The sequence below is a fragment of the Thamnophis sirtalis genome, unplaced genomic scaffold, assembly GCF_051295495.1.
Source record: "Thamnophis sirtalis isolate CommonGarterSnake01/CBP01778 unplaced genomic scaffold, rThaSir2_p1.2 scaffold_2, whole genome shotgun sequence".
NCBI classification, from domain to species: Eukaryota; Metazoa; Chordata; class Lepidosauria; order Squamata; family Natricidae; genus Thamnophis; species Thamnophis sirtalis.
Window position 1 is genome coordinate 177,955,620 of NW_028261382.1, and position 13,155 is coordinate 177,968,774.

Consider the following 13,155-nt stretch of genomic DNA (forward strand, 5'->3'; position numbering starts at 1 on the left):
TCACTGAACATGGTAGAACACACTTTAAAGAAAACATGGTACCATGACAAAGCACTACTACCTGCTATTTCAATGTCGACGTATGTCAGGTGTGTCTCCTTCAGGATCCTCCCTCAGCATCTCCTCAGGATCACTCATCTGTCCCACTCCCAGTGACCATCTGGGCCGGGCTGATTTCTCTTCCAGATTCAGTTCAGCCATCCATTCTGTTTCCAAAGGAAAGGAGGATCCAGCAGATCCTGGTCACTGCGGGGGGCTAGACATGTTGATGCCCCCCTCCACACCCAAAGCTATGAACTCCGGGATGGGTGTGAAGTGAGATCTTGCTTAACGTCAGTTGTGCCTCCTTCAGAATCCAAGAAAGACAACCCCCAACTCAATTTACCCAGGACCCCTCCCCCAGTTACCAGTGTCCAACCTGCATCTTCCAAAGGCGTCATGTGGGGTGCATCTTCAATTGGCCTCATTCCGTTGGTATGCAGAGATGGTTGACCTTGGCCAAACCTAAACACAAGCCATCAGCATGCGCAGAAGATGTTGAGAACATAACTACCCTCATGATACTCCTCCAGCACCAGAAATTCCCCTCCCAAATACCAGAAGCCCCCATCCTCCCTGTTACTATGGCAGCTGATAGCAAGCAAGCAGAGTAGAGGTCTACAAGATAATCTAAATTTAATGAAAATCACATTCTGCTGGGTGGTTTCAGGTTTCCTCTCCAAAAAGCTTATTTAGACTGCAATCTATTAATTCTAAATACATTTTGATTCTTTTTTCACATGGCTCTGCATTCCACTTAGCCTCCTAACAAACGTATGAAGTAAATAATTCATGTATTCCATGCAATTAACTCAGGGTAAATATGATCCCATTGCAGCTGCTACTCAGGACTTCTCATCAAGTGAGAGTACAATTCTATTCCTTCCTTGAAGGGCAACATCAAATGACGAAAAGGGAAATTCTTAATGAAATTTAGGATTTCTATCTGCTTACGCAGGCTGTTTTTCAAAGAATCGGATAGACTGAAAGAGGAAAGACCGAGCTTCAACACACAGCAGATTCTCCTCCTCCTCCCTCAAGACACAGAAACATGTGAAAACCTAATTGCACCACCATCCTGGTCCTGTTATATTGTGTACTTAACTGTGCAGTTGAGGAAGGTCATCAGATTCCCATTCAAATCCACAAAGTCAAAGGCCCCCGTCCTTAATTAAATGGTGTTAATTTCATTAGATAACAAGTCTACCTTTAACAGCATGGCCTGAAATGGTAAGATCTCCAGCTGCTACTGTCCTGTGATTCTGAGACGAAGCAGATGGCAAAGTTAATGAAACTGAAATTAAACTTCTCAAGATAGACTTAACACCTACAAACGATCCTCTTCTTTTCTTCTCTCCCCACCCCCACCCTGCACCACTTCCACTTCATGGATAGAGGAAAGTCCAGCATGGAGTCCAAAATATACAGCTTGGAAATCTTTGTTTCTAATGACAGAAAATGTGGACACTAAGGGAAATCAAACTGAGATTCTGACCATTGCTCTAACCAACGTCTGGAATCTCAAAAGAGAGGGTGTGTGTGAAATTTCTATAAATGAAGGAATCCTAGGAATTTGTTATTTGCTAGTATATTGGAATAGTAGGCAATTTCCCACAAAAATTGTTTTGCATTTTTATACTCCATTTATATAATATTTTAATTAATTTGGGTGCTAGTCTATGTAATAAATTAATATTTTTCATACTTAAAATATGAGGTTGTCCAGATGTTTCTCAGCATTAATTCCCTCCTCTGTTAACTTTGCTAGGTGCAGCTGCTGGATGTTCGAACAATACCTGGTGGGCAATAAGGTCTCCACCACTGAGGATTACTTTCAATACTTTTCAGGTATTTGCATTTGTTGATATGGAATCAAGAGTTCTACTGTGTTTCCCCGAAAATACAACATGTCCTCATAATACAGCCATGCCACATTTTTCTGTTGGGAAAAAATATAACCCCCCCCCCCATATAAGCCCCCTGGACAACACCCCACCTCCGGCCAGGCAGAGCGCCGCTCACCAACCTAGCAGTATCCCGAAGGTGCCAAGCTGCGGGAACCTGGGGGGAAGCAAAGGTGATGGCATTGCTTGGCGCCTTCAGGATACCGCTAGGTTTGTGAGCAGCGCTGTGCCCAGATGAAGAGGGGGGTTGCCGGGTGGCAGCTCTCTTGCGAATGGGCTCCCAAAGAGCTGGGCATAGCCTCATGGGTGAATGGCTGTGTTGCGCTGTCGCAGCAGTGCAACACAACAGCCATGAAGCGACCACACTCACAAGAAGACACCTGGCAAACCCCCTTTCTGGGCGCACGCTCTATGGTTGTATGCTCTGCAGGCAGCTGGTCCACAACCATAGAGTGTGTGCCCAGAGCAGCCACTGCCGAAAGACTCAGGTTGGAAGCCATGGAAAAAGCCAGGCTGGGATGATGGTGGCGGTGGCGGTGCCCTGGCTTCCTAATGAGAGCTGGGCCATGCATCATGAGGCTGGGAGGCGGGTGAGTGAGAGCGGAACAGCCGCTTGCGCAACCCCCCCCCCTCTCCAGCCATGCAGGGTACCATTCACTGGCATTTGGAAGACACCAAGCCGCGGGAGCCGGGCAGCAGCGAACGAACGCTCACGTGGCTTGGCGATACCCCATGGTCAGTGAAAGGTGCTGTGCCCTGCTGCAAAGGGGGTTTGCCGGGTGGCTGCTCGTGAGCGTGGTCGCTTCATGGCTGTTGTGTTGCGCTGCAAGACAGCCATTCGCCCCTTGAGGTTGTGCCCGGCTCTTTGGGAGCCAGTTCGCAAGAGAGCAGCTGCCCAGAAACCCCAAAACAATAGACCCTCCCCCCATCATAAAGCCCAAGCCCTATTTTGTAGGTAAAAAGAAAAGAAGACCCTGTCGTATTTGGGGGGAAACATGGTAACATCCTGTATCTAGTAATTTTGCTTGGTTCCAGTGATGAGAGCATCAACTTCATGTCACCTAAATGCTTATTAAAGTAGTGTCTGTCCTATAAATTTCCTTGACATGGAGAATAACTATTTATGCATTACTCAAAGAATAATTGCTCTTAAAAAAATAATACCATGTGTATAAATGAGGCATGCTAATTGATTTATTCAGATGCAGATTTGGAACTAATACATTTCAAATTGAGTTACCGTGCATCTCTTGTGGGGAAAACTGGTCAGGTGGCCTGTTAGGCACTAATAGAGAGTTGCTAATGGACAGTGTGAAGGTTATTACATATTACAATGTTTTATCTACAAAAGAGACATGGAATCAATAGCTATTCAAATGCAAAATTCTTTGAAAGTTTTGACAGCCTTTCAAATAAAGAACTCTCCATAAAGTGGGAGATATGACCACCTTTCTATCCAGATTGCCTTTCTACAGCAAGGTCTTTGATCAAGAAACATTTTCCGTGTCAAGGAAAATGACTTTGTACATGGAAGAAGGGATGTTTAATGTCTTCATAGCAGTTTGATTTTGTAGCAGATTGCAGCAGATCCTTGAAAACCAGTATGACAGCAACACACTTCAAATTTGTGTTTGAAAATACCCGTGGCTAACTTTTTATCTGCCTTACCATTCTGACATTCTGAAAGGTTGTATCATTAAAAAAAAGTAGATGTAACATGTTCCAATAACCTTCGGCCTCAACAGAAGCCTCAAATGTTCAATAGAATTTAAATAAGAGAGAGGAAAGAAAAAAAGAGATGGATTTTTTAATAAACTGATGGTAAAATGATGCTTTCTTTTTTATATAATGTTTATCTTGGTTCTCAGTCCATTTGTCACATATGTCAGGCAATGACAAGTTGCCTGCCTATTAGCACCTTTCTTTAAATAAATCAACTTATCAGAACACTTCAGCAATATTTTATCATGCAACGTTCATAGCAGAAGAGAGATACGAAATAATTGCTTTGTTTAAAATTTCTCTCATCTCAATCTTCCGAGCATCATGTAAACACCATATTTTTTTAAATGTAGCCTGAGTTCTGTTGAATTTCCCCATGAAAATTAAAAGATTTCTGAGATAGGCAAAACTTTATGAAGAGGCAATCTGATCAGCATTAATATTCGGATTCTCTGCTAGGGTGATGAGATGGCTGTGGTTTTCAACAAGACAAATGGACAACACCAGGCTGGGATGGATACGGAGATGTTGGTGGGAGGTGTATAGAGGAGCACCTGGGCAACTTATAAAACTTTGCAGGATCAGAGCCAGAGTTGGACCTGATGATGAGTAATTGCATAAATGCAGAGCAAAACACAGACAAGGTAGAAGAGCTAAGGGTCAAATGCCTGGATTAGGAGAAATACCCTTGAATATGTGAATGCATGTTTGCATTGACTTGTTCAGAACCAAATTGATACATCAGTGCAGAAAACAAATTTAGCACTGAGAACGTGAGAATCTAATTAAAGCCAAAATTGATGGATCAATTGGCATATTTTGTCCAATGTATAATTTAGAGGCAATTACGGACTTCTTATCAGATGCAACTTCAGAGAATCTGAAGAGGAAAAGATGTTGAAGAGACCTCAGTATATTGTCCCTAGGATCAGAAAATGTACATTGTCATTCTTATGTGTATTCAGGAGGAAAGGAAAACTGTTCCTTAAAGTAAATAATGAATGCAACTGTCTTACTAATTGTGTCACTATTTCCTTAAAAGAAAACTAAACTATAGGTCATCTGATTCCCTAAATCAATATCCGAACTTGGTTTCTTGATATCTTTCAAGACAAGTTGATTTGCCAAGTCAAAACTAAGGCTTTAGAGAACTATGCAAAGTAGGAATTAAACTAACACAAAGATCATAAGCCTTATTCATAGACTTACTCAGTCAATGCATGCACATAAATAGTCCAGCAAATAGGCGGATGGAATGGAAGAAATGTACAAGGAAGAGGAGGGGAGGAGTTTTGATATCCCTCTTGTTTTATCTCACACCTGTTTTGCTCCACTGCCTTGATACTTTTTACATGGTTTTTTTGACATGGGATTAGCAGTCTTCCAAAAAAATGCTAGTTCTGACATAAAGAAGTGATAAATCATGGACTTAGTGCATGGGTTGCAAGAAATGTTCCTTCCCACATCACCCTCTGCTTTTTATTGGTTCTGTGGCCTGTAGGTTCTATGACCTGTTGGCTACAGTTGGGCAAAAAGACAGAACAGGAAGAGCTCTTGTCAATCTCATCTCAGCTCCCATGTACCCAACATTAATCTATGCTGCAAGGGAATTGCCAACAAGAGCCCACAGGCGGAAGTATCTCATAGAGGATGAAAAATTGCATTGGAGTATCTAAACTGACAAAAACCTTATCAAAAAGACCAGCACTTATAGACATTGGTAGATGAAAAAAAATGATGGACATGCATCAGAAGCTGAAGAAGCTTTTTGGATGAGAAGCAAAATTAGAAAGAAAAATTAGAAAGTTCCGTTGCCTCTTGAAAAAGCACCTTTGGGATACCCTTGATCTGGATGACTGAGAATCTTCACAGACATTACCGCTGAATCCAGAGTTAGCATACTAAGAAGAGACCATTGTAAGACCTGGGCTTTGGATTAGCCAGGATTAAATCCAATTCAGTTAGGTTGGCCTACTCTACATTTGAATAAGCAAAACAAAGGAACTGTGCTTTGACTAGTAGCTAATAACTCAGTATGCACATTTCCAATCTCTATAGCAATTCTGTAGTGGTCACTGGGATATCTATACCGCTACCTAAATAATAGATCGCTATAGAATTAAAATAAGGTTTCAAATGGAATGTTCCCCTTTTTTCTTCATTTTATCATCATACAAAACCATTGAGAAAACAGAAATATTTCATATCTATGTCTGTCAGTCTCTTTCAATCTGTCTGTCTGTCTGCCTGCCTGCCTGCCTGCCTGCCTGCCTGCCTGCCTGCCTGCCTGCCTGCCTGCCTGCCTGCCTGCCTACCTACCTACCTACCTACCTACCTACCTACCTACCTACCTACCTACCTACCTACCTACATACATACATATATATATATATATATATATATATATATATATATATATCTCCATCCATCTATATATCTACAGTATCTATCCATGTGTGTAATGAAAGACAAGCTGGGGTGTGAAATTTCTTTTTTTTCTTCTCTCAAAATGTCCAACAAAAATGACATTTCATATTTGAAAGCAATCTTCTTCACTAAAATGGTGACATTTCTGTGAAATTCAAGTGGCAAATAAGTGTTATTACATGTAACTGTTCTAGTATTTTTTCTAATGGACAAGATCATCTCTCTTGTGGAAAGAAAAAAAGACCTGTTATTGGAAGATTTTCTAAATCAAATTAAAATACCAGATTTGCCATGATAATTAAGGAACCATCCTTAAAAATAAAGATGTATTTTGCTGATTGTATAGAACTTCAAACCAGGAATTCCTCATTATGCCATAAAGTATAATTGCAGATATTTAGCCATGAACTCCAGAAGATAAGAATGAAGGTAATTAGCAAAACAAAGCAAGACCATTCTTCAAGATCTTGGAAACCAGTTACAACTTCTAACCCAACCTATTATTATTATCATTATTATTATTATTATTATTATTATACAATTGTATCACAGCGGCCAGTTGTTTCGCCGGATTTGGCATTGGTTACTAGTCGGGCCCCACCCAGGGGCCTAGGACGTCGTAACGTATTTTCGTAATATGCGTTCAGATCCAAGCAGTGCGGCTTTTTGCATTTGACTGATGGTGATTTTGCCAATTTTTAACTGTTTTAAATGTAATTCCAGTGCTTTTGGAATAGCATCCAGTGTGCCAATTACCACTGGAATTACCACTGCTGGTTTGTGCCATAGTCGTTGAAGTTTGATTTTTAAGTCCTGGTATTTTGCGATTTTTTCATGTTCCTTCTCGTCGACCCTGCTACCACCTGGTATTGCGATGTCTATGATTGTGACCTTATTTTTCTCAACCAGTGTGATGTCTGGTGTATTATGCGCCAGTATTTTGTCCGTTTGTATACGGAAATCCCACAAGATCTTGACCATTTGATTTTCGGTGACTTTTTCAGGCTGATGTTCCCACCAGTTTGTTGCTGTTTTAATATTATATTTTTTGCTTAAATTCCAATGGATCATTTGTGCTACTGAATTGTGCCGCAATTTATAATTATTATTATTATTTTATAAAATTTTAACAGATCTTAATAGATGACCCAGAAAAACCTATAAATCAATTCTTTTTTTTTTCTGTTTTATACGCAAATGAAATAGCATTTTGAGTACCATATACAGGGAATGAATACAACGTGGGATAGGGTTGGTCATTCTAGGTATTTCCTATCTTCAGAAAAATGAGGGGGGGGGTAGATCTTACTATTGTTCATCTTTTGGGATTTTAAGGTGTCCAATTCCCAAATAGACTCAGGCAGGTTGTAATTTTTAGAATACATAATTTAAAAAAAAGGAAAATAACTATCCAAACAAAATCACATAAATTACATCTAGAAAACTTCTATCAGTGTCATCCCAAAATACCCCAATGACAAGAGTGGGGATGGGCACTTAAGGGGCTTCCAGAATATTAGAAGGGTGGGAGAGCTGTGTGTGTCTTTGACAGTTGGTACTCCAAAGGGCAAGGGCTGTTTATTTATTGAGCAGTAGGCCTTTGATCAATACCTGGGAAGATATTAAAGTAGATAATAAAGCAGGCTATTTCTAAACCTCTTGAAGATAATACTGTGATTGCCAAGTATCATCATTGCTGTATCCAAATATGTCATGTGTGATAAGTCATGTCTTCATTTTTGATGAAGCAATTATTCTAGTAGACAAAAGGAATGCTGTGGATATAATCTACCTCAATTACATCAAAGCATTTGATAAGCTTCCTCATGCTTTTCTCATTGACAAGTTGTTAAAGTGGTGCTTTGTATGGCACTATAATAAGGTGGATCCACAATTGACTGACTGGCTGTTCTCAAAGAGTTAGTATTAATGGTTTTACATTGAATTGGAGAGCATTCATCAGTGGGTCCTTTGAAAAACTATCTTGCAGCTAGTATTATTTGACATTTTAATGAACTATCTGAATAATGGGATTGATGGGAAGCTTAATTAATCTAGAGGTCTGGCCAAAACCCAGAGAAACAGAACAAGATTGTAATCTAATCTGGACAGATTTGAACACTCGGATGAAAACAGATCCAGCAGAAGAAGATTCCTCTGGATCCCATCCACTGGAACAGGAGTCCCCAAACCCCAAGCCATGGACCAGTACCAATATGGGGCCCCTTAGGAACCTCGTTGCACACCTGGAGGTGAATGGCGGGTGAGGAAGTAAAACCAAAACCACCAGCATCCAGTCCATGGAGAAATTGTGTTGACAAAAATGTTCCTGGGTGCTAAAAAGTTCACATACTGCTACATTAGACTATCATTTGGCGGCAGCTCGGAGGAGGGTTTTTTCTGCTACCATAGTTCCTTAAGAAGTCCTGACCTTGAGGGCCTCCCAGAAGAAGACCTGGCTTTGCCATCTAGCCTTCAGCCATGGACCATGGAGACATCCTCAGACAGCGCTGGCTCTTCGGCTTTGAAATGGAGATAAGCACCACACTCTGGAGTTGGGAACGACTAGCAAATATGTGCGAGGGGAACCTTTACCTTAAGAAAAGACATGATATTCATATTCATAAAATGGTGCTGCATGGAAGACGAAAAGGAATTATGTTCCATTGTCCCATAACTTAAGATCATAAATAATTACTGGAATCAGCTGTAGCTGTCCAGGTTACATTTAAAATACAGAAAACGTGATGATAATAAGATCTGTACAAGTGTGGAACAACCTATGTATGGAAGTTCTCCATTTTTTGAGATTTATGAGAAGAGTCTAGGCTGTCACTTCTACATAGTTCAATTGGTTTTACTACATACTTTTGTCTCACTCTGACAATTCTGTGATTATTCTAGTTATATTTCATTTTTTCTTCACAGGGGGTTAGTAGTAGCATAAATGGTTCTCCCCATGATTATGTCAACTTTATAACAACCTGGTAAGGAAAACTAGATTATAACAGAATAACCACCCCAGTTTTACATATTTGCAATGCTGAGTAGAGATGTCAACCCATCCTTTTTTCTTTCTAGTATAAGGGGACACAATATGCCAACCTCCCAAAGTACACAAAAACTACCAAAATTGTGGTCAAATTATAATTGTAGCAGGATGGAAAGATTAAACTATGAAATTATATAGGGAATAATGATATTAACTCATTTTTAATTAAATTTAAATTAAACAAAATTTAGTTTTACCCTAGCCTAGTTTTGTCCCAGTTTTTTTGGATTGCATCCATAGCATTCCTCTCAAAGGACACGCATGGCTCTTGGCCCAAAGCAATTTGCACGGCCCATTCTAGTCCAGTAATCAAGGAAGTGCACCAAATGGGCATATATTAATGTCTGCATACATGCAGCATTATATTATGAAAATTCAAAAGGCGCCATGCAGTTATCTAAAAAAATGCAACTCACTGTTGCTAACTGTTGAAATACAAGTACGTGGATTCCATCAAGGACACACATGAACATTTAAAATGCTGTGCAAGACAGTAACAAGTTGACAGTCCTGGTTTGCCTAAAACCACCTCAAAGACAAAAGAGAGAAACCTTTGACAGAAAGCTGCCAAATACGTGGGGCTGAAGTACAGTATATACGGAAACAATGGAACGTTTAGAGCAGATTCTTGGTTCGCCAGATCAGTAACCAAGCGCCCAGAGAGATCAAGAATAGCAAGGAATCAAAGGAGCTTCAGATCAAATTGTTTTGTGTGAAATGCCATTCTTCTTTTCCCCGTGGATTATAGAGTGTTAATAAGAAAGGCACTTGCTGCCTTTTGGAAGAGGAAAGAGCAGCCGAGGGGGACTTAGGCCTAATTTTACATGGCCTACGGCTTAATTTTGAAATCACTCTGCAAGGGATCGGTTCAGATCTCCAATGAAAGCCATCTGTTCTTCTCCTTACAGCCCACTGCTCAAGACAGAAACGCGGGGACCTCAAACAAAGGGGGAGGAAGGATCAGAAAGGGGGGAAAAATATTGCCAAAGAAAAATATTTAATAGTTGCCAAATGGCCCTTCATTATTTTCCTCCCTTGCCTCTATTACCGAAGGGTACCCTGGTTTTGTAGAGTTGATTTCCCCCCATCCATAGTTTGTATGTGTGCACACATAGGGGTGGGGGTGGGGGTGATGAATCCCTCTAATGTTTTCAGCAAAGTATTCTCCCCTGCAGTCTTGCTTGAGCTTATCGCTCTGTTGTAACATGCAGAATTTTGTCTTAATGCACCACTGCTAAAAAAAAAATGGGTTTGTTTTCTTTAAAGCCATTACTGAATAGCTTTACTTAATGTGGAGGAAAGTGAACACTCATCATTATTCTTTAACATCCCCTAAAGCCACAGTAGGTGGCTCTAACATCCCTCCACTTTTAATCTAACTTTTTTTTTTATTAGTTAAGCTCCGCTGCAGTAAGTCAGCTTAGGGAGACATCATCCTATTATTTTGCCCTTCTTTGCTAGGTGCACAATCTCCATGAATGCCAATTAATGGACAGTGAAGAGAAACAGGAATTCTAGGATCTACCTACACTTCATTTCTCACACTAATGCATTTGAAGAGAATTGTGGTGTTTTCATAGAAGTCGTTGCCAAGTTAGTTTGAAGCATGTGTGAACAACGTGAGCTAAAATTCCAGGTCTATTGCTAGTGTTTAAAATGTTGTTGTGGCCGCTGTGATTCTTGGAGTCTGTTTCCATTCACTCCCTAGCAAAACACAGTTATGATTTCTGCTTTGGTTAATTATTCATTTGACTTGTTCATGGCATTTTCATACCCCTTTCTTCCAAGAAAGTCAGTGTATTATACTATATATCTTCCCATCCCTCTTCTAATCATGTTAATCTTCAAGAAGTAGGATAGGTTTAGTGGGTAAGATTGAAACGATCCTGTTTGGGAATTTAATTATTAACCAAATGAATATCCTTTATAAAGGATTGGTAATTTCTTTAGCTGGGTATTCCATATATAAAGAAAATGAACCCTGGTTTTTTTGAATGAGACATAACCATTTATGAAATGAAACCCTCGGGAAATGATCCCCCAATTCTATTTTTTATGAAAATCTATTGATGAGATCAAAATGAAACTTTATTTATTTTATTTAGTTAGTTTGTCAAACATGTAAAGATAACAGATAAAAATATAAACCTGGACATGGACAAAGGAAATGAGTACAAATAAGTGGACAGTAGGAGAGGGATGGTAGGCACGCTGGTGCGCTTATGCACAGCCCCTTTAAGGACCTCTTAGGAATGGGGTGAGGTCCACGGTGGGCAGTTCAAGGTTGAAGCTGTGGGGGGTTGGAGGATGTAACAACGGAGTCAGGTAGGGCATTCCGGGCATTGACCACTCGGTTACTGAAGTCGTATTTTCTGCAATAATAGTAAAAACACTAGTAAAAGCTTCCTGAACTCAAATCCAGCGTCTTCATTTACATGTCTGTGTAGTTTCCTTGGGAATTGTGTGAAAATACATTGTCTTTGCCCTTTTCGTGGTTTGTTTTTCCTTTTCAATTTACATTTCAAACCAAAGATCATTATTGTCATCATTATTTTTGGAAATAATTGTCAGTCTTATCTCAAAGTAAGCTAATCATCTGATATAAGATGAATCCCAAATTCTACAAACATATTTTCATTTACTTTCTCATTGCAGCAGAGATATATGCCAAGGGTGCCTAGTGCTATATATATAAATGGCTTCCATGCATAGCAATGCTTCACTCATTGCAACAGCCTGGTAGAAGATCAGATGGGTTTAGTTCTCATGTTTAAATTGGTTTTAGCACAAAAAGATATATAGAGGCAGGTTGATCCAACCACATTAATGTAAAATTCTCTTCTGCTTTCTATCCTAGTGAAACCTGAGACTTCAGAATGACCTTCATGGTATATATTATTATTACCTTTTTTGGGGAGGGGGAGAGAAAAATATCATCTTTCAGGATTTGTCTTAAGCTTTTTGTCAGTGTTGGAATGTAAGCTGCAGTGTTATATTAGGAATTTCATTCTCCTATTGGTACATAATAGAACTATTAGAAATACTTGAGGTTCCTTTCTTTTTCATCACTGTACTTACAAACATCTTATTTGGGATAGAAACAAATGCAATAAAATCCAAATATCTTCCCATATACATCGCAGTTCCCTTTTAAGTTGGAAAGCTCATTATTTACTGTATTGTGGCCATTTATAGATAAGCATATATTTATTGTGGTTAAAAAAGGCTCTTTGTGGATTTGCATACAAATGGTAGAATAATTCCTCAAAAAGGAACAAATATATAATTTTTTTCCCCAGAGTTTACATGCTGAACTACACCCAACATTTTAAATTCCTCTGTAACATTTACTTTCCCTTTGGAATTGTTATCCAACATGCATTTACTTTGAATTTGCTGGTACATTGAGTTCAAGAAACTTATTTCTAAATGCCTAAGAAACTCAACATTTGTGACACCTGACTCACCCTTCTGGGCTGAGAAGATCTGGGTCTGGTTAGTAGTTGGATGGGGGGCTCAAGGGACTATCAAGACACGAGAGGGGAAAGCTGGAGACAAAATCCCCCCAAAAGACAAATTCCATCCAAATGGCTGCTAGGAAAACTGCATTGTTATATATCCATGAACTCCCCGACATTTGAGTTTTAACCAAAGGCAGCTTTCCCTTTTGGCCCATCTTCAATCCCCAGATGAATGTTCAGATTTAAACATAATCATCTTCCAGCTGGGACTCTTCCTGAAGTTTATGATGTGGGTTTTGACTCAAAAGGCTGATATATGCAACCGAGATATATGGGAAAGATAAATTTATCCATCTCTTAATTAAATCCAATCAAACTTTCATTGGCAACTGCTTTATTTCTGCATCACTTTCACTTTTATTTACTTTTAAATTTATTCTATCCTTTTTCATCAGGAATATGCAGTTATTTAAAAAAATGCGCTTCCATTTTTAATTAAGTAATATTTAAATATAAATTTGGATGCTGCAGTTTCTGTCTGAAGCTTTTT